This window comes from Panulirus ornatus, chromosome 49, assembly GCF_036320965.1.
Source record: "Panulirus ornatus isolate Po-2019 chromosome 49, ASM3632096v1, whole genome shotgun sequence".
NCBI classification, from domain to species: Eukaryota; Metazoa; Arthropoda; class Malacostraca; order Decapoda; family Palinuridae; genus Panulirus; species Panulirus ornatus.
This window is the reverse complement of record NC_092272.1, coordinates 10,600,251-10,625,134: the sequence shown is the minus strand read 5'-3', so window position 1 is coordinate 10,625,134 and position 24,884 is coordinate 10,600,251. Positions and strand designations below refer to the sequence as shown.

Genomic DNA, 24,884 nt, shown 5'->3' with positions numbered 1-24,884 from the left:
GGGGTCATGTGTGTGTCTGGAGTCATGTGTGTGTCTGGACTCATGTGTGTGCCTGGGGTCATGTGTGTTTCTGGGGTCATGTGTATGTCTGCGGTCATATGTGTGTCTGGGGTCATGCGTTTGTCTGGGGTCATGTGTGTGTCTGGGGTCATGTGTGTGTGTCTGGGGTCATGTGTGTGTGTCTGGGATCATGTGTGTGTCTGGGATCATGTGTGTGTCTGGGATCATGTGTATGTCTGGGGTCATGTGTGTGTGTCTGGGTCATGTGTGTGTCTGGGATCATGTGTGTGTCTGGAGTCATGTGTGTCTGGGGTCATGTGTGTGTCTGGGATCATGTGTGTGTCTGGGATCATGTGTGCGTCTGGGGTCATGTGTATGTCTGGGGTCATGTGTGTGTCTGGGGCCATATGTGTGTCTGGGATCATGTGTGTGTCTGGGATCATGTGTGTGTCTGGGATCATGTGTGTGTCTGGAGTCATGTGTGTGTCTGGGGTCATGTGTGTCTGGGGTCACGTGTGTGTCTGGGTCATGTGTGTGTCTGGGGTCATATGTGTGTCTGGGATCATGTGTGTGTCTGGGGTCATGTGTGTGTCTGGGATCATGTGTGTGTCTGAGTCATGTGTGTGTCTGGGGTCATGTGTGTGTCTGGGTCATGTGTGTGTCTGGGATCATGTGTGTGTCTGGGGTCATGTGTGTGTTTGGGGTCATGTGTGTGTCTGGGATCATGTGTGTGTCTGGGATCATGTGTGTGTCTGGGGTCATGTGTGTGTTTGGGGTCATGTGTGTGTCTGGGATCATGTGTGTGTCTGGAGTCATGTGTGTGTCTGGGGTCATGCGTGTGTCTGGGATCATGTGTGTGTCTGGAGTCATGTGGGTCATGTGTGTGTCTGGAGGCATGTGTGTGTCTGGGGTCATGTGTGTGTCTGGAGTTATGTGTGTGTCTGGGGTCATGCGTGTGTCTGGGATCATGTGTGTGTCTGGGGTCATGTGTGTGTGTCTGGGGTCATGTGTGTGTCTGGGGTCATGTGTGTGTGTCTGGGGTCATGTGTGTGTCTGGGGTCATGTGTGTGTCTGGGATCATGTGTGTGCCTGGAGTCATGTGTGTGTCTTGGGTCATGTGTGTGTCTGGGGTCGTGTGTGTGTCTGGGGTCATGTGTGTGTCTGGGGTCATGTGTGTGTCTGGGATCATGTGTGTGTCTGGGGTCATGTGTGTGTCTGGGGTCATGTGTGTGTCTGGGGTCATGTGTGTGTCTGGGATCATGTGTGTGTCTGGGGTCATGTGTGTGTGTGGGGTCATGTGTGTGTGTGGGGTCATGTGTGTCTGGGGTCATGTGTGTGTCTTGGGTCATGTGTGTGTGTGGGGTCATGTGTGTGTCTGGGGTCATGTGTGTGTGGGGTCATGTGTGTGGTGGGGTCATGTGTGTGTCTGGGATCATGTGTGTGTGGGGTCATGTGTGTGTCTGGGGTCATGTGTGTGTGGGGTCATGTGTGTGTGTGGGGTCATGTGTGTGTCTGGGATCATGTGTGTGTCTGGGGTCATGTGTGTGTGTGGGGTCATGTGTGTGTCTGGGGTCATGTGTGTCTGGGGTCATGTGTGTGTCTTGGGTCATGTGTGTGTGTGGGGTCATGTGTGTGTCTGGGGTCATGTGTGTGTGTGGGGTCATGTGTGTGGTGGGGTCATGTGTGTGTCTGGGATCATGTGTGTGTGGGGTCATGTGTGTGTCTGGGGTCATGTGTGTGTGGGGTCATGTGTGTGTGTGGGGTCATGTGTGTGTCTGGGATCATGTGTGTGTCTGGGGTCATATGTGTGTCTGGGATCATGTGTGTGTCTGAGTCATGTGTGTGTCTGGGGTCATGCGTGTGTCTGGGGTCATGTGCGTGTCTGGGTCATGTGTGTGTCTGGGGTCATGTGTGTGTCTGGGGTCATGTGTGTGTGGGGTCATGTGTGTGTCTGGGATCATGTGTGTGTCTGAGTCATGTGTGTGTGGGGTCATGTGTGTGTCTGGGGTCATGTGTGTGTCTGGGTCATGTGTGTGTCTCGAGTCATGTGTGTGTCTGGGGTCATGTGTGTCTGGGGTCATGTGTGTGTCTGGGGTCATGTGTGTGTCTGGGGTCATGCGTGTGTGGGGTCATGTGTGTGGTGGGGTCATGTGCAGATCAGCCATGAGAAATGTGGCAGGGAGAGGGAGCATGAGCAGTTGTTGGGGCAGGGAGAGGGAGCAGGGGCAGTTGTTGGTGCAGGGAGAGAGAGCAGGGGCAGTTGTTGGGGCAGGGAGAGGGAGCAGGGGCAGTTGTTGGTGCAGGGAGATGGAGCAGGGGCAGTTGTTGGGGCAGGGAGAGGGAGCAGGGGCAGTTGTTGGGGCAGGGAGAGGGAGCAGGGGCAGTTGCTGGGGCAGGGAGAGGGAGCAGGGGCAGTTGTTGGGGCAGGGAGAGGGAGCAGGGGCAGTTGTTGGGGCAGGGAGAGGGAGCAGGGGCAGTTATTGGGGCAGGAAGAGGGAGCAGGGGCAGTTGTTGGGGCAGGGAGAGGGAGCAGGGGCAGGGAGGGGGAGCAGGGATAGTTGTTGGGGCAGGGAGAGGGAGCAGGGGCAGGGAGGGGGAGCAGGGGCAATAACACTGCCCGAGAGACACAGTAACAGAGGTACACAACCGATGTACACAATGGAGGTATACAACAGAAATAAACAACAAATGTACATAATAGATGTACACAACAGATGCACACAACAGATGTACACAACAGAGGTAAACAACGGATGTCCGTAACAGATGTACACAGCAGATGTCCAAAACAGATGAACATAACAGAAGTACACAACAGATGTACACAACAGAGGTACACAGCAGATGTACACAACAAATATACACAACAGATGTCCAAAATAGATGTACACAACAGATGTAAACAACAGATGTACGCAACAGATGTACACATCAGAGGTACACAACAGATGTACACAACAGATGTCCAAGACAGATGTATAATGATAAGTGCTGTTGTGGACGTAACAAGGGGAAGACTTTAGTGGTAGGAGTAAGTTGGTTGGTGATGACCATGTTAGGGCACACCTCAGCACTGGTCATCAACATACACATGGAGGATGTGCAGCAGTCGACAATGAACATTTTACACACACACACACACAAAGTGGCACCAAGCTTGGAAAGGCAGGAGGTGGAGAGACGTAAATTATCTGTTTATTTATGGACCGAGACAAAGAGGAAAGGGTTAAGAGTGAAGGAGTGCTGATTAAAAGTTTTAAAACGTCACCAGACGACGGAGTCTGTGTGATGAAGGAAAACTGGTGAAGGTTATGATGAGACACGACCAGTTGTGGCCACATTCACCTAACCAGATGTTACTAACAAATGACACATGACCCAGTCATCATGTACATGATAGAACCAGTAACTCGTTGTGAGCTGAAGAATATTGTGGTGTTGATAACATGTAAACCTGCAGGGATCTGGTATGAATGTAAGTGTACAATGATAACAATGTGGGAGTAAGTGTACAATGATGATAACAATGTGGGAGTAAGTGTACAATGATAACAATGTGGGAGTAAGTGTACAATGATGATAACAATGTGGGAGTAAGTGTACAATGATGATAACAATGTGGGAGTAAGTGTACAATGATAACAATGTGGGAGTAAGTGTACAATGATGATAACAATGTGGGAGTAAGTGTACAATGATGATAACAATGTGGGAGTAAGTGTACAATGATAACAATGTGGGAGTAGGTGTACAGTGATGATGACAATGTGGGAGTAGGTGTACAATGATGATAACAATGTGGGAGTAGGTGTACAGTGATGATAACAATGTGGGAGTAAGTGTACAATGATAACAATGTGGGAGTAAGTGTACAATGATAACAATGTGGGAGTAAGTGTACAATGATAACAATGTGGGAGTAAGTGTACAATGATAACAATGTGGGAGTAAGTGTACAATGATAACAATGTGGGAGTAAGTGTACAATGATGATGACAATGTGGGAGTAGGTGTACAATGATGATGACAATGTGGGAGTAGGTGTACAGTGATGATGACAATGATGGAGAACTTTAGTATACACATTGGTGAACCTTGTATTGCCTTGGTGACGTAAGTTATGATGAATCTAGCAACGTGGCGGGGCGTCTGTAGTGAACATTGGTGGCTGGCTGGCTGACTGGGGACTGCTACATCATTACTACATGTGATGCTGTAGTGTGGACCGTATATGACACACCATCTGGATGTAGCCATCATGTACAGTAATGCCGGCCCGAGTAGCACAATGTGGTACAAAAAAAACACATCAAACAGAAGACCTAACTCAGTGAGGCCACATACTCGTGGGAGTTATAGGATGAACATTGCAAGGATGGAGTATGAAGGTAGCTACCTGAAGCTCCAGTACAGAGAGGAAGGGTAATAAAGGTGGAGAGGTTCAGTAAATAAGAAGGGTAATAAAAGTGAAGAGGTTCAGTAAATAATAGGAAGGGTAATAAAGGTGGAGAGGTTCAGTAAATAATAGGAAGGGTAATAAAGGTGGAGAGGTTCAGTAAATAATAGGAAGGGTAATAAAGGAGGAGAGGTTCAGTAAATAATAGGAAGGGGAATAAAGGTGGAGAGGTTCAGTAAATGATATGAAAACCAAAGGAGCTTAACTGAGGACATGACTGAGACCAGCGAGGAAACACTTGATATATAAGACAGCAAAAGAGTCTTACTAAAGTCTTACAAGAGTCTTACTAAAGTCTTACTAGAGTCTTACAAGAGAGTCTTACTAAAGTCTTACTAGAGTCTTACTAGAGAGTCTTACTAAAGTCTTACTAGAGTCTTACTAGAGAGTCTTACAAGAGTCTTACTAAAGTCTTACTAGAGTCTTACTAGAGAGTCTTACTAAAGTCTTACTAGAGTCTTACTAGAGAGTCTTACAAGAGTCTTACTAAAGTCTTACTAGAGTCTTACTAAAGTCTTACTAGAGTCTTACTAGAGAGTCTTACTAAAGTCTTACTAGAGTCTTACTAGAGAGTCTTACAAGAGTCTTACTAAAGTCTTACTAGAGTCTTACTAGAGAGTCTTACTAAAGTCTTACTAGAGTCTTACTAGAGAGTCTTACAAGAGTCTTACTAAAGTCTTACTAGAGTCTTACTAGAGATTCTTACAAGAGTCTTACTAGAGTCTTACAAGAGGGTCTTACTAGTCTTACGAGAGTCTTACAAAAGTCTTAAAAGAGAGTCTTACTAGTCTTACTAGAGTCTTACTAGCGTCTACAAGAGAGTCTTATAAGAGTCTTACACGAGAGTCTTACTAGAGAGTCCCCCTCTCCCTACATGTCACCAACACCCATTTATTATAACCTCCTCCATCACAATCACCCGTCAAACGTCACCCCCCCCCCCTCCATCTATCTATAACATCTATATATTGACAATTCCTCCTTCTATAACACTTATATATGATCAACCCGTCCATCTATTTCCAACATTATTCTATTGTCAACCCCCTCCATCTATCACCATCACCCATCTGTCGTCAACCTCCTCCCCCTCCATCTGTCGTCAACCCCCTCCCCCTCCATCTGTCGTCAACCTCCTCCCCCTCCATCTGTCGTCAACCCCCTCCCCCTCCATCTGTCGTCAACCTCCTCCCCCTCCATCTGTCGTCAACCCCCTCCCCCTCCATCTGTCGTCAACCCCCTCCCCCTCCATCTGTCGTCAACCCCCTCTCCCTCCATCTGTCGTCACCCTCCCTTGCCTCTCCATGTTTTTCTTTTCCATTCAGATGTTAGCTGTTCCAGTCACCACTAACAACATAGCTCAGCTGGGTCTTAATAGACTTGTGAATGAAGTTAATGAGACGAAGTTACAAGAAAAGAGGAAAATTGTTTTAAGAATTTCGGGGAAGAAGAAAAACCTGTCTTTTGGAAATGGTCATATTTGTTAGGTCTGACCTAACGAGGGCCAGAGTTCCGAAGCTTCGAGGCGTTAGGAAAGACATGACGAGGTTCAGAGTTCCGAAGCTTCGAGGCGTTAGGAAAGACATGACGAGGTTCAGAGTTCCGAAGCTTCGAGATGTTAGGAAAGACATGACGAGGTTCAGAGTTCCGAAGCTTCGAGATGTTAGGAAAGACATGATGAATGAGATTCAGAGTTCCGAAGCTTCGAGACGTTAGGAAAGAGACAGTTATCAAAATGGGCCACCCTTGAGTTGGCAAAGACCACACAGGGGTCATGTGACGCAGGAACATTGCCGGGTGTCAAGTGGTTCACGGGAGAAGATAGGCAATTCATATCTCTCGAGATGACGTCACTCCGCAAGGCTTCACTTAAGTGACAGTGACCTGAAACAGCGGCCAGTTGTTGTGACCTAACCCATGCTTGGCGTCCCATCTTCACCTGCTGTGGGTCACACAGTGTACAGACTTGGTGACCTCATATGGGTCACACAGTGTACAGACTTGGTGACCTCATATGGGTCACACAGTGTACAGACTTGGTGACCTCATATGGGTCACACAGTGTACAGACTTGGCTGACCTACTGTGGGTCACACAGTGTACAGACTTGGCTGACCTACTGTGGGTCACACAGTGTACAGACTTGGCTGACCTACTGTGGGTCACACAGTGTACAGACTTGGCTGACCTACTGTGGGTCACACAGTGTACAGACTTGGCTGACATACTGTGGGTCACAGTCTACAGACTTGGCTGACCTACTGTGGGTCACACAGTGTACAGACTTGGCTGACCTACTGTGGGTCACACAGTGTACAGACTTGGCTGACCTCATATGGGTCACACAGTGTACAGACTTGGCTGACCTCATATGGGTCACACAGTGTACAGACTTGGCTGACCTACTGTGGGTCACACAGTGTACAGACTTGGCTGACCTACTGTGGGTCACACAGTGTACAGACTTGGCTGACCTACTGTGGGTCACACAGTGTACAGACTTGGCTGACCTACTGTGGGTCACACAGTGTACAGACTTGGCTGACCTACTGTGGGTCACACAGTGTACAGACTTGGCTGACCTACTGTGGGTCACACAGTGTACAGACTTGGCTGACATACTGTGGGTCACAGAGTGTACAGGCTTGGCTGACCTCATATGGGTCACACAGTGTACAGACTTGACTGACATACTGTGGGTCACACAGTGTACAGACTTGGCTGACCTACTGTGGGTCACACAGTGTACAGACTTGGTGACCTCATATGGGTCACACAGTGTACAGGCTTGGTGACCTCATATGGGTCACACAGTGTACAGGCTTGGTGACCTCATATGGGTCACACAGTGTACAGGCTTGGTGACCTCATATGGGTCACACAGTGTACAGGCTTGGTGACCTCATATGGGTCACACAGTGTACAAGTCATAACAAAATCTTGATCGTTCGTAAGTGAAGCTGTTCCTCCTGGGTGAGGCGTGGAGGCACGCTGGTTGTCCTCCTGGGTGAGGCGTGGAGACACGCTGGTTGTCCTCCTGGGTGACGCGTGGAGGCATCCTGGTTGTCCTCCTGGGTGACGCGTGGAGGCACGCTGGTTGTCCTCCTGGGTGAGGCGTGGAGGCACGCTGGCTGTCCTCCTGGGTGAGGCGTGGAGGCACGCTGGCAGTCCTCCTGGGTGAGGCGTGGAGGCACGCTGGTCCTCCTCGTAGGTGAGGCGTGGAGGCACGCTGGTTGTCCTCCTGGGTGAGGCGTGGAGGCACGCTGGTTGTCCTCCTGGGTGAGGCGTGGAGGCACCCTGGTTGTCCTCCTGGGTGAGGTGTGGAGGCACCCTGGTTGTCCTCCTGGGTGAGGTGTGGAGGCACCTTGATTGTCCTCCTGGGTGAGGCGTGGAGGCACCCTGGTTGTCCTCCTGGGTGAGGCGTGGAGGCACGCTGGTCCTCCTCGTAGGTGAGGCGTGGAGGCACGCTGGTTGTCCTCCTGGGTGAGGCGTGGAGGCACGCTGGTTGTCCTCCTGGGTGAGGTGTGGAGGCACCCTGGTTGTCCTCCTGGGTGAGGCGTGGAGGCACCCTGGTTGTCCTTCTGGGTGAGGTGTGGAGGCACGCTGGTTGTCCTCCTGGGTGAGGCGTGGAGGCACCCTGGTTGTCCTCCTGGGTGAGGTGTGGAGGCACCTTGGTTGTCCTCCTGGGTGAGGTGTGGAGGCACGCTGGTTGTCCTCCTGGGTGAGGCGTGGAGGCACCCTGGTTGTCCTCCTGGGTGAGGTGTGGAGGCACGCTGGTTGTCCTCCTGGGTGAGGCGTGGAGGCACCCTGGTTGTCCTCCTGGGTGAGGCGTGGAGGCACCCTGGTTGTCCTCCTGGGTGAGGTGTGGAGGCACGCTGGTTCTCCTCGTAGGTGAGGCGTGGAGGCACCCTGGTTGTCCTCCTGGGTGAGGTGTGGAGGCACGCTGGTTCTCCTCGTAGGTGAGGCGTGGAGGCACCCTGGTTGTCCTCCTGGGTGAGGTGTGGAGGCACGCTGGTTCTCCTCGTAGGTGAGGCGTGGAGGCACCCTGGTTGTCCTCCTGGGTGAGGTGTGGAGGCACGCTGGTTCTCCTCGTAGGTGAGGCGTGGAGGCACCCTGGTTGTCCTCCTGGGTGAGGTGTGGAGGCACGCTGGTTCTCCTCGTAGGTGAGGCGTAGAGGCACGCTGGCTGGCTGTCCTCCTAGGACCGCCTTCATGACCCTCAGATACCCGGGCAGGTCGACCTGCCTCAGACAACAAGGTGGCTGAGTCCTGCACCCCGCAGGTCCGACGGCTCCTCCTCCTCCGTCAGAGGCCACGTGACCTCCGATCTTTCTTCCTGGCAGGTGTCTGTAATGCTTCATCTCTGGTGACGTCTCCCTTCTGCAGGATTACTGTGGGACATCGCCTTCGCCCGTCTCGCGAAGCAGTTGAATCTACGGCGCCAAAGGTCACGCCAACGACCCTCCGACAACACTAGCACAAAGGGCAGCGGCTGATCCCTCAGAACTGCTCTACACGCCACTTCCTCCTACAGATGCCACAGGAAGACCCATCTGCCACTCACCCGTCCCGTAGACTCCTGCTTCACGTCCTGCATCTTCACCAGCACCACGGGACTCCGGTCAAGCTTGCCTCCTACGTCTCACTACACTTCCGACCACAGCTCTACACCTCGTACACCTCTCTTCCCTGGGCTTCGTCACCTCTGTACGTTACTCAATAAAGCAGTTTTGGTGTCTATGATACTATTGTGTCCATATCATTCTCTCGGTTTCATCACCTAACATAAGTGAACCATAACACTCACCGTAATAACACTGCCAAACTGACAGTGTAAGAACGATATTGTTCACTACGTACTGAGTATTTACGACGAGGTTTTGCCAAAAGGCAGCAAGAACGCATGAGTCTCACCACAAGAAAATATAGGGTCACGAAGAACGAGTCGTGTGAGCCACATGTTGTAGCACACGTATGGTTGTGGCAGAAACAACAGACAGACAGACAGACTGGCCACAGAAGTGACACTTGACAGCCACAAGAGCGCTGGCTCAGCCTTCACTAACTTTCCCAGTTAGGGTCATACCATCCCATGCTGCTCCAGGATCATATCGTCCCATGCTGCTCCAGGATCATACCATCCCATGCTGCTCCAGGATCATACCATCCCATGCTGCTCCAGGATCATACCATCCCATGCTGCTCCAGGATCATATCGTCCCATGCTGCCCCAGGATCATATCGTCCCATGCTGCCCCAGGATCATATCGTCCCATGCTGCTCCAGGATCATACCATCCCATGCTGCCCCAGGATCATATCGTCCCATGCTGCCCCAGGATCATATCGTCCCATGCTGCCCCAGGATCATATCGTCCCATGCTGCCCCAGGATCATACCATCCCATGCTGCTCCAGGATCATACCATCCCATGCTGCCCCAGGATCATATCGTCCCATGCTGCCCCAGGATCATATCGTCCCATGCTGCTCCAGGATCATACCATCCCATGCTGCGACAAAGACGTCATCATCTCTCAGATCACAAGAGATGCTGCTGGTCGTCTGCCGTCCACCTCACTATCAATATGGCGGGGTGAGGGGTGGCGCGGGAGGTAGATCCTCGCCACATATCTGGTGTCTGACGTTCGAGGTGAGTACGAGGGCTGGGAGTGGGCTACAGGACCTCTCTCCCTCCTGTATTACCTCTTTTCAAAACAAGGAACAGGAGGTAAGCGAGAACACTTTTTCTCTTGAGTTAAGCCATCTTCTCCCGGCGCTACATTGTTAAGGCAGGAAAGGCGAACACGTCATAAACATAACAATGGATGGTGTTGTGGTAAGTAGGGTTGGATGAAAGTAACATTTTCTCTGAATTTGTTTTCCCCCTGAATGTGGACAACATTAACCCGCCCACTATGACCCAGGACCACAATAACCAGACCTGTCATGTGACATGCTCAGTACATGTTCACTACAACATGAGGGCATTAAGCCTGACACACACACACACACACACACACACACACACACACACTGTGTAACCAACTTTCATCTCGTAAGGTTAGGTTGTTGTGAACATTGTCAACACCAGACGTAGGCATGTTCTGCTGGCGACCCTCTCATGACTGACCTCAAACATGTACATATGTTGCAGCTTGACCTGATCATGAGGAGGTCATGATCGAAAAGCACCACTCAGGAAGTGGACGAGGCTGTCATGAACCACATGAGACACTAGCACTGTGGACCAATCCCCTCCATGTACGTCAACTGTGAAACATTGTTCGACGACGAGAAAACAAAATCATGAAAACGTTTATAAAACATTTCATGAACATCTATGGCAACAGCCAGCTTCTGTACACACCAGTAAATGTTGATCTTAACCACGTACATAATAATAAATCATTAATAGGAAATATTATTCATTAACTTATCGGATTTGTCTTTCTCAAATTCGTATCGGCTTATAGCACTCCTACCTGGAGCAGGAGATCCGCCAGCCGTGCCAGAGATATTATCATCATTATCATGCTACAACATCACGCTGGTCCAACACAAATATCGTTGTACGAAGAACGCCAGGTCGTCCACCAGAGGCGGGAGTATCGAACGCAGCGGCAGCAGCAGCGTGAGCTGTGGCACGATGTACGACGACTATCATCCCAACACTCCTGTTGCTGTCTGTTTCTGACGTCATCCGCTGGGACATCCCAGCCACCATTCCTAACACAAGAACCATGATCGTCTCTCTCTCTCTCTCTCTCTCTCTCTCTCTCTCTCTCTCTCTCTCTCTCTCTCTCTCTCTCTCTCTCTCTCTCTCTCTCTCACAAATTCATATATACATGATTGCTGAAATATCATTATGTAAGTGCGACTTGTTACCAGTTCACGGTTGTCAACCATCATAAAGCGATATACCTCGGTAAGATGCCTCTCATAAAGCGATATACCTCGGTAAGATGCCTCTCATAAAGCGATATACCTCGGTAAGATGCCTCTCATAAAGCGATATACCTCGGTAAGATGCCTCTCATAAAGCGATATACCTCGGTAAGATGCCTCTCATAAAGCGATATACCTCGGTAAGATGCCTCTCATAAAGCGATATACCTCGGTAAGATGCCTCTCATAAAGCGATATACCTCGGTAAGATGCCTCTCATAAAGCGATATACCTCGGTAAGATGCCTCTCATAAAGCGATATACCTCGGTAAGATGCCTCTCATAAAGCGATATACCTCGGTAAGATGCCTCTCATAAAGCGATATACCTCGGTAAGATGACTCTCATAAAGCGATATATCTCGTTAGTATTCATCTCTTAACTTTCGAACAATTTATATTTTCTGGTTGATCTAGATCAATATTGACCTATGCATTGTTTGTATCAATCTTCCAAAGATTGGTTTTCAATGCCTCCAATATTCTTGAAATATTTTTCCTGATTTTCATGAGGTCTGTTTATGCTTCCCTGACACAATCTTCCACAATCCATAAAACAATAACTGATCGTCACAAGAATCTGAATATATCATGATCATTGTATCATGTCTCCTACAACCAGAATTATAAGTTGACCATGTTATACAACACATCACAGAGAACACAAGTCTAGAACACGTGTTATACAACACATCACAGAGAACACAACTCTAGAACACGTGTTATACAACACATCACAGAGAACACAACTCTAGAACACGTGTTATACAACACATCACAGAGAACACAACTCTAGAACACGTGTTATACAACACATCACAGAGAACACAACTCTAGAACACGTGTTATACAACACATCACAGAGAACACAACTCTAGAACACGTGTTATACAACACATCACAGAGAACACAACTCTAGAACACGTGTTATACAACACATCACAGAGAACACAACTCTAGAACACGTGTTATACAACACATCACAAAGAACACAAGTCTAGAACACGTGTTATACAACACATCACAGAGAACACAACTCTAGAACACGTGTTATACAACACATCACAGAGAACACAAGTCTAGAACACGTGTTATACAACACATCACAGAGAACACAAGTCTAGAACACGTGTTATACAACACATCACAGAGAACACAAGTCTAGAACACGTGTTATACAACACATCACAGAGAACACAAGTCTAGAACACGTGTTATACAACAAATCACATAGAACACAAGTCTAGAACACGTGTTATACAACACATCACAGAGAACACAACTCTAGAAGACGTGTTATACAACACATCACAGAGAACACAACTCTAGAACACGTGTTATACAACACATCACAGAGAACACAACTCTAGAACACGTGTTATACAACAAATCACAAAGAACACAAGTCTAGAACACGTGTTATACAACACATCACAGAGAACACAAGTCTAGATGACGTGTTATACAACACATCACAGAGAACACAAGTCTAGAACACGTGTTATACAACACATCACAGAGAACACAAGTCTAGAACACGTGTTATACAACAACTCACAGAGAACACAACTCTAGAACACGTGTTATACAACACATCACAGAGAACACAAGTCTAGATGACGTGCTATACAACACATCACAGAGAACACAAGTCTAGAACACGTGTTATACAACACATCACAGAGAACACAAGTCTAGAAGACGTGTTATACAACACATCACAGAGAACACAAGTCTAGAACACGTGTTATACAACACATCACAGAGAACACAAGTCTAGAACACGTGTTATACAACACATCACAGAGAACACAAGTCTAGAACACGTGTTATACAACACATCACAGAGAACACAAGTCTAGAACACGTGTTATAAAACACATCACAGAAAACACAAGTCTAGAAGACGTGTTATACAACACATCACAGAGAACACAAGTCTAGAACACGTGTTATGCAACACATCACAGAGAACACAAGTCTAGAACACGTGTTATACAACACATCACAGAAAACACAAGTCTAGAACACGTGTTATACAACACATCACAGAGAACACAAGTCTAGAACACGTGTTATACAACACATCACAGAGAACACAAGTCTAGAACACGTGTTATACAACACATCACAGAGAACACAAGTCTAGAAGACGTGTTATACAACACATCACAGAAAACACAAGTCTAGAACACGTGTTATACAACACATCACAGAGAACACAAGTCTAGAACACGTGTTATACAACACATCACAGAGAACACAAGTCTAGAACACGTGTTATACAACACATCACAGAGAACACAAGTCTAGAACACGTGTTATACAACACATCACAGAGAACACAAGTCTAGAACATGTGTTATACAACACATCACAGAGAACACAAGTCTAGAAGACGTGTTATACAACACATCACAGAGAACACAAGTCTAGAACACGTGTTGTACAACACATCACGGAAAACACAAGTCTAGAACACGTGTTATACAACACATCACAGAGAACACAAGTCTAGAAGACGTGTTATACAACACATCACAGAAAAAACAAGTCTAGAACACATGTTCATATTTGAAAATGATATCAGGAATAAGTGAGTGTTAGTAACGAATGAGCAGCTGACTTACAACCACACTGATATACAGCAGTAACCTTATATATGATACTATATAGCAGTAACCTTATATATGATACTATATAGCAGTAACCTTATATATGATACTATATAGCAGTAACCTTATATATGATACTATATAGCAGTAACCTTATATATGATACTATATAGCAGTAACCTTATATATGACACTATATAGCAGTGACCTTATATATGATACTATATAGCAGTAACCTTATATATGATACTATATAGCAGTAACCTTATATATGACACTATATAGCAGTAACCTTATGTATGATACTATATACCAGTGACCTTATATATGATACTATATAGCAGTGACCTTATATATGATACTATATAGCAGTGACCTCATTTAATTCATCTACAGGAGGGGTGGGGCAGGGAACAAGGAGGGGCGGGGTGGGGAACAAGGAGGGGCGGGGCGGGGAACAAGGAGGGGCGGGGCGGGGAACAAGGCGGGGCGGGGAACAAGGAGGGGCGGGGCGGGGTGGGGAACAAGTAGGGGCGGGGCAGGGAACATGGAGGGGCGGGGCGGGGAACAAGGAGGGGCGGGGCGGGGAACAAGGAGGGGCGGGGCAGGGAACAAGGAGCGGCGGGGCGGGGAACAAGGAGGGGCGGGGCAGGGAACAAGGCGAGGCGGGGTGGGGAACAAGGAGGGGCGGGGCGGGGCAGGGAACAAGGAGGGGCGGGACAGGGAACAAGGAGGGGCGGGACAGGGAACAAGGAGGGGCGGGGCAGGGAACAAGGGGGGGCGGGGCAGGGAACAAGGAGGGGCAGGGCGGGGAACAAGGAGGGGCGGGGCGGGGCGGGGAACAAGGAGGGGCGGGGCGGGGAACAAGAAGGGGCGGGGTGGGGAACAAGGAGGGGCGGGGCGGGGAACAAGGAAGGGCGGGGCAGGGAACAAGGAGGGGCGGGGCAGGGAACAAGGGAGGGCGGGGCAGGGAACAAGGAGGGGCAGGGCGGGGAATAAGGAGGGGCGGGGCAGGGAACAAGGAGGGGCGGGGCGGGGAACAAGGAGGGGCGGGACGGGGAACAAGGAGGGGCGGGGCGGGGAACAAGGAAGGGTGGGGCAGGGAACAAGGAGGGGCGGGGCAGGGAACAAGGAGGGGCGGGGCGGGGAACAAGGAGGGGCGGGGCGGGGAACAAGGAGGGGCGGGGCGGGGAACAAGGAGGGGCGGGGCGGGGAACAAGGAGGGGCGGGGCGGGGCGGGGAACAAGGAGGGGCGGGGCAGGGAACAAGGAGGGGCGGGGCGGGGCGGGGAACAAGGAGGGGCGGGGCGGGGAACAAGGAGGGGCGGGGCGGGGAACAAGGAGGGGCGGGGCAGGGAACAAGGAGGGGCGGGGCGGGGAACAAGGAGGGGCGGGGCGGGGAACAAGGAGGGGCGGGGCGGGGCGGGGAACAAGGAGGGGCGGGGCAGGGAACAAGGAGGGGCGGGGCGGGAACAAGGAGGGGCGGGGCGGGGAACAAGGAGGGGCGGGGCGGGGAACAAGGAGGGGCGGGGCAGGGAACAAGGAGGGGCGGGGCGGGGAACAAAGCGGGGCGGGGCAGGGAACAAGGAGGGGCGGGGCGGGGAACAAGGAGGGGCGGGGCGGGGCGGGGAACAAGGAGGGGTGGGGCTGGGCGGGGAACAAGGAGGGGCGGGGCGGGGAACAAGGAGGGGCGGGGCGGGGAACAAGGCGGGGCGGGGCGGGGCGGAGCGGGGAACAAGGAGGGGTAGGGCGGGGAACAAGGCGGGGCGGGGCGGGGCAGGGAACAAGGCGGGGCGGGGCGGGGACCAAGGAGGGGCGGGGTGGGGAACAAGGCGGGGCGGGGCGGGGAACAAGGAGGGGCGGGGCGGGGAACAAGGCGGGGCGGGGCGGGGCGGGGAACAAGGAGGGGCGGGGCGGGGAACAAGGAGGGGCGGGGCGGGGAACAAGGCGGGGCGGGGCGGGGAACAAGGAGGGGCAGGGCGGGGAACAAGGAGGGGCGGGGCGGGGAACAAGGCGGGGCGGGGAACAAGGAGGGGCGGGGCGGGGCGGGGAACAAGGCAGAACACATACGAGAATAATCAAGAGTTTGACTGGTAATGTATGGGGCGGGGGGGGGGGGGTCCTGTCGACCGAAAATCAGCTGATATAGGAGCAGTGGTGGTGTGGTGTGGTGTGGGGGGAGACGGTCTGGTGGAGCAGTGGTGGTGTGGTGTGGTGTGGGGGGAGACGGTCTGGTGGAGCAGTGGTGGTGGTGTGGTGTGGTGTGGGGGGGAGACGGTCTGGTGGAGCAGTGGTGGTGGTGTGGTGTGGGGGGAGACGGTCTGGTGGAGCAGTGGTGGTGGTGTGGTGTGGTGTGGGGGGGAGACGGTCTGGTGGAGCAGTGGTGGTGGTGTGGTGTGGGGGGAGACGGTCTGGTGGAGCAGTGGTGGTGTGATGTGGTGTGGTGTGGGGGGAGACGGTCTGGTAGGTCGGCAGATGAGGCCTGGCAAGGGAGCACCGCAAGGCAGGTCTGGCAGGGGAGGTCTGGCGGGGGAGGCCTGGTAGGAGGGGCCTGGTAGGGTAAGCCTGGCAAGGGAGGCCTGGTAGGGGAGGCCTGGCAGGGGAGGCCTGGTAGGGGAGGCCTGGTAGGGGAGGCCTGGTAGGGGAGGCCTGGCAGGGGAGGCCTGGTAGGGGAGGCCTGGCAGGGGAGGCCTGGTAGGGGAGGCCTGGCAGGGGAGGCCTGGTAGGGGAGGCCTGGCAGGGGAGGCCTGGTAGGGGAGGCCTGGTAGGGGAGGCCTGGTAGGGGAGGCCTGGTAGTGGAGGCCTGGTAGGGGAGGCCTGGTAGGGGAGGCCTGGTAGGGGAGGCCTGGTAGGGGAGGCCTGGCAGGGGAGGCCTGGTAGTGGAGGCCTGGTAGGGGAGGCCTGGTAGGGGAGGCCTGGCAGGGGAGGCCTGGTAGGGGAGGCCTGGTAGGGGAGGCCTGGTAGGGGAGGCCTGGTAGGGGAGGCCTGGTAGGGGAGGCCTGGTAGGGGAGGCCTGGCAGGGGAGGCCTGGTAGGGGAGGCCTGGCAGGGGAGGCCTGGTAGGGGAGGCCTGGTAGGGGAGGCCTGGTAGGGGAGGCCTGGTAGGGGAGGCCTGGTAGGGGAGGCCTGGCAGGGGAGGCCTGGTAGGGGAGGCCTGGTAGGGGAGGCCTGGTAGGGGAGGCCTGGTAGGGGAGGCCTGGCAGGGGAGGCCTGGTAGGGGAGGCCTGGTAGGGGAGGCCTGGTAGGGGAGGCCTGGTAGGGGAGGCCTGGCAGGGGAGGCCTGGTAGGGGAGGCCTGGTAGGGGAGGCCTGGTAGGGGAGGCCTGGTAGGGGAGGCCTGGTAGGGGAGGCCTGGCAGGGGAGGCCTGGTAGGGGAGGCCTGGTAGGGGAGGCCTGGTAGGGGAGGCCTGGTAGGGGAGGCCTGGCAGGGGAGGCCTGGTAGGGGAGGCCTGGCAGGGGAGGCCTGGTAGGGGAGGCCTGGTAGGGGAGGCCTGGTAGGGGAGGCCTGGTAGGGGAGGCCTGGTAGGGGAGGCCTGGTAGGGGAGGCCTGGCAGGGGAGGCCTGGTAGGGGAGGCCTGGCAGGGGAGGCCTGGTAGGGGAGGCCTGGCAGGGGAGGCCTGGTAGGGGAGGCCTGGTAGGGGAGGCCTGGTAGGGGAGGCCTGGCAGGGGAGGCCTGGTAGGGGAGGCCTGGTAGGGGAGGCCTGGCAGGGGAGGCCTGGTAGGGGAGGCCTGGTAGGGGAGGCCTGGTAGGGGAGGCCTGGTAGGGGAGGCCTGGCAGGGGAGGCCTGGTAGGGGAGGCCTGGCAGGGGAGGCCTGGTAGGGGAGGCCTGGCAGGGGAGGCCTGGTAGGGGAGGCCTGGTAGGGGAGGCCTGGCAGGGGAGGCCTGGTAGGGGAGGCCTGGCAGGGGAGGCCTGGTAGGGGAGGCCTGGCAGGGGAGGCCTGGTAGGGGAGGCCTGGCAGGGGAGGCCTGGTAGGGGAGGCCTGGCAGGGGAGGCCTGGTAGGGGAGGCCTGGCAGGGGAGGCCTGGTAGGGGAGGCCTGGTAGGGGAGGCCTGGCAGGGGAGGCCTGGTAGGGGAGGCCTGGCAGGGGAGGCCTGGTAGGGGAGGCCTGGCAGGGGAGGCCTGGTAGGGGAGGCCTGGCAGGGGAGGCCTGGTAGGGGAGGCCTGGCAGGGGAGGCCTGGTAGGGGAGGCCTGGTAGGGGAGGCCTGGCAGGGGAGGCCTGGTAGGGGAGGCCTGGTAGGGGAGGCCTGGCAGGGGAGGCCTGGTAGGGGAGGCCTGGCAGGGGAGGCCTGGTAGGGGAGGCCTGGCAGGGGAGGCCTGGTAGGGGAGGCCTGGTAGGGGAGGCCTGGTAGGGGAGGCCTGGCAGGGGAGGCCTGGTAGGGGAGGCCTGGCAGGGGAGGCCTGGTAGGGGAGGCCTGGTAGGGGAGGCCTGGTAGGGGAGGCCTGGTAGGGGAGGCCTGGCAGGGGAGGCCTGGTAGGGGAGGCCTGGTAGGGGAGGCCTGGTAGGGGAGGCCTGGCAGGGGAGGCCTGGTAGGGGAGGCCTGGTAGGGGAGGCCTGGTAGGGGAGGCCTGGCAGGGGAGGCCTGGTAGGGGAGGCCTGGCAGGGGAGGCCTGGTAGGGGAGGCCTGGTAGGGGAGGCCTGGCAGGGGAGGCCTGGTAGGGGAGGCCTGGTAGGGGAGGCCTGGTAGGGGAGGCCTGGTAGGGGAGGCCTGGCAGGGGAGGCCTGGTAGGGGAGGCCTGGCAGGGGAGGCCTGGTAGGGGAGGCCTGGTAGGGGAGGCCTGGTAGGGGAGGCCTGGTAGGGGAGGCCTGGCAGGGGAGGCCTGGTAGGGGAGGCCTGGTAGGGGAGGCCTGGCAGGGGAGGCCTGGTAGGGGAGGCCTGGTAGGGGAGGCCTGGCAGGGGAGGCCTGGTAGGGGAGGCCTGGTAGGGGAGGCCTGGTAGGGGAGGCCTGGTAGGGGAGGCCTATTTCTAGAAACGAAACCCAGGTGGTAGTATGGTAGAATATTAAAGTGATTATTGTCCAAGTAAGTAACTCATGAGGAACTCACAGCCACCAATAACGAACATGATAGAGTAACTTATGTATATTTTCATAGAGAAACTAGGAGACTTATGAGACAAAAGAACATCAATATGAAACGTATCTTGCTGAAAATAGCGAGAGAAACTCTGAGGAGTTATATAATTGTGAGAAGCAATAGAGTCATTACCTTGTCAATTCATCTACAAATTTTTTAACAGCAGGTGGCAGCCATTGCTGCTACTATAGCGGTAGTGGGTGGCTAGCACTGGTGCAGCCCACCCTAAAGAAAGAAGGCCGCTCGAACCCCACCAACTATCGCCACGTTGGTCTCACTTCGTTGTCTTCAAAGTCTTTGAATCTCTGCTAAACTCTACTTTCTCAGACAATTCAAATCCCATTCCTTTCCTTCAGATCATCTGTATTGATCTCGCGGTGCTAGTTCTACCGGCGGTCTGTCTTATGACTCACCTCTGGTCATTCTCTCTCATGGATTTTGGTGAAACATTTCTCGTCGCCCACAACATTTCCAAAACCTTTGTCAGGATGTGGCATAAGTCCTGGCTCTGTAAACTCCTTTCCTTTGGTTCCACTGCTTCTCTGTGTTCTCTGAAGCATAGTTTCCTCCCTGACCATTTGATCGTAGTAGTTGTCAATGGCCTGACTTCCCCTTCCTGTCTTATCAATAATGGTGTCCCTCAGGGTTCCCTATTATCACCTACTCTCTCTCTCTCTCTCTCTCTCTCTCTCTCTCTCTCTCTCTCTCTCTCTCTCTCTCTCTCTCTCTCTCTCTCGGTCTTTTATCGGTGCAATGACATAGAGAAGTATCTGTTGTCTAAGAAAACAGTAAATAAGATCAAAGAGACCAATAGCCATTCAATAAAGCAAATTATGAAAGTCGGCGCAGAGAAACTATGAGACTCATACGTCGGAGTCAGTATGAAACGTGTACTGCTGAAAATAACAAAAGAAATCAAAAGGAGATCTATGGATGTGTTAGAAGCAAGAGCTGTTGCCACACATGATTACTGTGTGGCCATCGGCAACTCAAGGGTGGGCCGTTTTGATACCTGCAGCTTGAAGCTTTGGAACTCTCTACACTCTTATGTCTTTCCCAACAATTATGATCTGGCACAGTTTAAAAGACAGATTTTTCACTTCTTTTACATTTTGTAAATACTTTCCCGTGTCTGGTCTTTTCCCTTCATTAACCTCACTATATTCAACTAAAGCCCAGCGTTGATGTGGACTTCTGTCGGTCACTAGAACTTCCAACGTAAAAAAAGTAAAAATAAATAGCTTCCCCTTACGTAATCTTTAAGCGACGTAGCGGAGATACAGTCACTTTCTAAAAGTCGGGCACATACGCCTCTATTGCCCTCACCACACACTGTGGCTCCACCTGCTGATGAGACGCCAAACAAATGTCCAACATAAGTTTCGCATTTCCGACATCAGTGAAAACGTGAGCAGTATGTGAGTTATACAGTCTTGGAAGATGATGGCATTATAGAACGTAGCGCACCACATCGCCTTTACTTGACGGGTATTAAATGTAATGTTTTTATGAACTTTCTGGAAAACACAGGCAATTATTTGTGATGACAAATTCATAAATATCTGATAAATAAGAAAAGTTGGTATACAAGTGTGCATAACTTTAGTAATACAATATATGATAATGCTGTACCGATGTGACAACTGTTGAGTTTATTCTCCAAAGTGAGACACGTCTTTATAATGGTCAACTGCAGAAAAAATATTTCACATATAAATAAAATGTTAATCAAAATAACATTAGTCAAGATTAGTTTGACTTCTTGTATCAGTTGTGTGTGTGAAGGTGGAACGAGTCTGGTGGCAGGACTGGGAAATGATCGATCGGTCGTTAGTGAGGACGTGTACATCCATGAGGACGGGGGAGGGAAGAGCAAGAAGACTTTGTGTTAACACATAAGTAATAATTAGCGAACTTCCGCTGATCTTAAGATCCACAATCGCAAGTCATGGAAATGTAAGTTGTGTTGTATTAGTAGACACGTGTGTGCAATATGCGAACATATATAAGAAATATGAACTATACGCCAACACATTTAGTAACATACTTGCTAATATTGATGTATAACTGATTCAGTCTGGAAGAAATCATATTCAAAATCATCATAATCCATAATTCATTGAAAGAAAAATAAGGAATATTATACAAATGAAACTATTTTTCTGCCTGAAGGTTGTTTGATGTCATAGGTGTGGCTTATGTGTTCTGGGTGAGGAAGCTGGAGCACTGTTGTGGGTTGTGTGTTGTGGGAGGGGAAGCTGGAGCAGTGTTGTGGGTTGTGTGTTGTGGGAGGGGAAGCTGGAGCAGTGTTGTGGGTTGTGTGTTGTGGGAGGGGAAGCTGGAGCACTGTTGTGGGTTGTGTGTTGTGGGAGGGGAAGCTGGAGCAGTGTTGTGGGTTGTGTGTTGTGGGAGGGGAAGCTGGAGCACTGTTGTGGGTTGTGTGTTGTGGGAGGGGAAGCTGGAGCAGTGTTGTGGGTTGTGTGTTGTGGGAGGGGAAGCTGGAGCACTGTTGTGGGTTGTGTGTTGTGGGAGGGGAAGCTGGAGCAGTGCTGTGGGTTGTGTGTTGTGGAAGGGGAAGCTGGAGCAGTGTTGTGGGTTGTGTGTTGTGGGAGGGGAAGCTGGAGCACTGTTGTGGGTTGTATGTTGTGGGAGGGGAAGCTGCAGCAGTGTTGTAGGTTGTGTGTTGTGGGAGGGGAAGCTGGAGCAGTGTTGCGGGTTGTGTGTTGTGGGAGGGGAAGCTGGAGCAGTGTTGTGGGTTGTGTGTTGTGGGAGGGGAAGCTGGAGCAGTGTTGTGGGTTGTGTGTTGTGGGAGGGGAAGCTGGAGCAGTGTTGTAGGTTGTGTGTTGTGGGAGGGGAAGCTGGAGCAGTGTTGCGGGTTGTGTGTTGTGGGAGGGGAAGCTGGAGCAGTGTTGTGGGTTGTGTGTTGTGGGAGGGGAAGCTGGAGCAGTGTTGTAGGTTGTGTGTTGTGGGAGGGGAAGCTGGAGCAGTGTTGTGGGTTGTGTTCATCCCACACAACCATAATATTAAGGCTTGTGTTGAGTGTATGAGTCAGCTGGAGAGCAGTGGCAACCATCACTGTACAGTGTTGGGCCGGAGGTCACATTATCACAACTGGCCAACGAGCGTTCAACGGTCGTTATGTCATTCGATTCTCTAATAATAAACGCAATATTAACGTTGATGTTTATTACGGAAATAACCGCAAGAGTAGCAGTAGTTATCACTGATCACGTTCTTAATAATACAAGTATATCGACTAATGTTTGTCTGCCAAATCTTGTTGCTTGTCCAGTACGACAACAATGAATCATTCTTACAGGTTCCTTCATATGTTCTGATGGACTTCCAGCGTTACGTAATCATTCCAAATAACGTGATAACAACAGTTGATGTTAAATCCTATACATAGATCTTATATCAAACGTTTACGATTACTGATTACAGTCATTCCTGGATTATAATGAGACACTCATTCCTCGCCCCGCCGACAGAGGGAACCCTAATCATTGTGGGGTTTATACTACCTACTTGGAGGGTGACGTGTGTGGCTGATGACCCGCCACCACTCATATATCGTCTCATATCCACGTAATCTTACAACAGTGATCGAAAATTCTCGTGCCATTAGAAAGGTGTTTATTGCTGGCAGAAAATACCGTAGTGATGTTACTCTTGACGTGAGAGTTGAATTGATAAAGCGCAGTACAAATGCAAGACGGAGTGGCTGTCCAGAGTTGACTCCATCTTGGCCGACCGACCTCCTGCACACCTACGTCATCGTGTCCGTCACCCCAGCCAAGCCCAACGTAACGTTAGTAACACATTTGTCGACTTTATTTCTTTTCATTTATGTTACACGGTACATGTGTTACACGTGCACATGTGTTACACGTGTACATGTGTTAAGGGTTTTAGGTACGTATTATATGTAAGTTGGGTGTGTGGGGCGGGACTGTGACAAGAACGTATTACAAACTGTAAGACTTAAAGCGAATTCATCACCTTCGTTGAACGTCGTGTTGCCACAAGGCGTCTTGTCCGATGACATAACTTTCACCTATATCGAGGAGGATCCCATATATATATATATATATATATATATATATATATATATATATATATTCTTTTTTTTTTTTTTGCTTTGTCGCTGTCTCCCGCGTTTGCGAGGTAGCGCAAGGAAACAGACGAAAGAAATGGCCCAACCCACCCCCATACACATGTATATACATACGTCCACACACGCAAATATACATACCTACACAGCTTTCCATGGTTTACCCCAGACGCTTCACATGCCCTGATTCAATCCACTGACTGCACGTCAACCCCGGTATACCACATCGCTCCAATTCACTCTATTCCTTGCCCTCCTTTCACCCTTGAAAAAGGGGGTGACTGTATTGTTGACTGGTTGGTAAGGTTATTTAATGTATGTATGACTCATGGTGAGGTGCCTGAGGATTGGCGGAATGCGTGCATAGTGCCATTGTACAAAAGCAAAGGGGATAAGGGTGAGTGCTCAAATTACAGAGGTATAAGTTTGTTGAGTATTCCTGGTAAATTATATGGGAGGGTATTGACTGAGAGAGTGAAGGCATGTACAGAGCATCAGATTGGGGAAGAGCAGTGTGGTTTCAGAAGTGGTAGAGGATGTGTGGATCAGGTGTTTGCTTTGAAGAATGTATGTGAGATATACTTGGAAAAGCAAATGGATTTGTATGTAGCATTTATGGATCTTTAGAAGGCATATGATAGAGTTGATAGAGATGCTCTCTGGAAGGTATTAACAATAAATGGTGTGGGAGGCAAGTTGTTAAAAGCAGTGAAAAGTTTTTATCGAGGATGTAAGGCATGTGTACGTGTTGGAAGAGAGGAAAGTGATTGGTTCTCAGTGAATGTAGGTTTTCAGCAGGGGTGTGTGATGTCTCCATGGTTGTTTAATTTGTTTGTGGAAGGGGTTGTTAGGGAGATGAATGCAAGAGTTTTGGAAAGACGAGCAAGTATGCAGTCTGTTCTGGATGAGAGAGCTTGGGAAGTGAGTCAGTTGTTGTTCGCTGATGATACAGCGCTGGTGGCTGATTCATGTGAGAAACTGCAGAAGCTGGAGACTGAGTTTGGTAAAGTGTGTGAAAGAAGAATGCTGAGAGTAAATGTGAATAAGAGCAAGGTTATTAGGTACAGTAGGGTTGAGGGTCAAGTCAATTGGGAGGTAAGTTTGAATGGAGAAAAACTGGAGGAAGTGAAGAGTTTTAGATATCTGGTAGTGGATTTGGCAGCGGATGGAATCATGGAAGCGGAAGTGAATCATAGGGTGGGGGAGGGGGGCGAAAATTCTGGGAGCCTTGAAGAATGTGTGGAAGTCGAGAACATTATCTCGGAAAGGAAAAATGGGTATGTTTGAAGGAATAGTGGTTCCAACACTGTTGTATGGTTGCGAGGCGTGGGCTATGGATAGAGTTGTGCGCAGGAGGGTGGATGTGCTGGAAATGAGATGTTTGAGGACAATATGTGGTGTGAGGTGGTTTAATCGAGTAAGTAATAATAGGGTAAGAGAGATGTGTGGTAATAAAAAGAGTGTGGTTAAGAGAGCAGAAGAGGGTGTTTTGAAATGGTTTGGTCACATGGAGAGAATGAGTGAGGAAAGATCGACAAAGAGGATATATGTGTCAGAGGTGGATGGAACGAGAAGTGGGAGACCAAATTGGAGGTGGAAAGATGGAATGAAAAAGATTTTGAGTGATCGGGGCCTGAACATGCAGGAGGGTGAAAGGCATGCAAGGAATAGAGTGAATTGG

At 51.4% G+C, this 24,884-nt stretch overlaps 2 long non-coding RNA genes across 2 annotated transcripts in view; one reads left to right on the top strand and one right to left on the bottom strand.

Annotated features, from left to right (window-relative positions):
- Positions 1-9,157, top strand: part of LOC139764402 (uncharacterized) — a 132,938-nt gene extending 123,781 nt beyond the window's left edge. The window contains exon 3 of the long non-coding RNA XR_011716367.1: positions 8,842-9,157. This is a non-coding gene — a long non-coding RNA (uncharacterized lncRNA). The remainder of the gene's footprint in view (positions 1-8,841) is intronic.
- The window catches only part of LOC139764403 (uncharacterized), a 206,258-nt gene that overhangs the window by 35,636 nt on the left and 145,738 nt on the right, over positions 1-24,884 (bottom strand). The gene's annotated exons all lie outside the window — the stretch shown is intronic.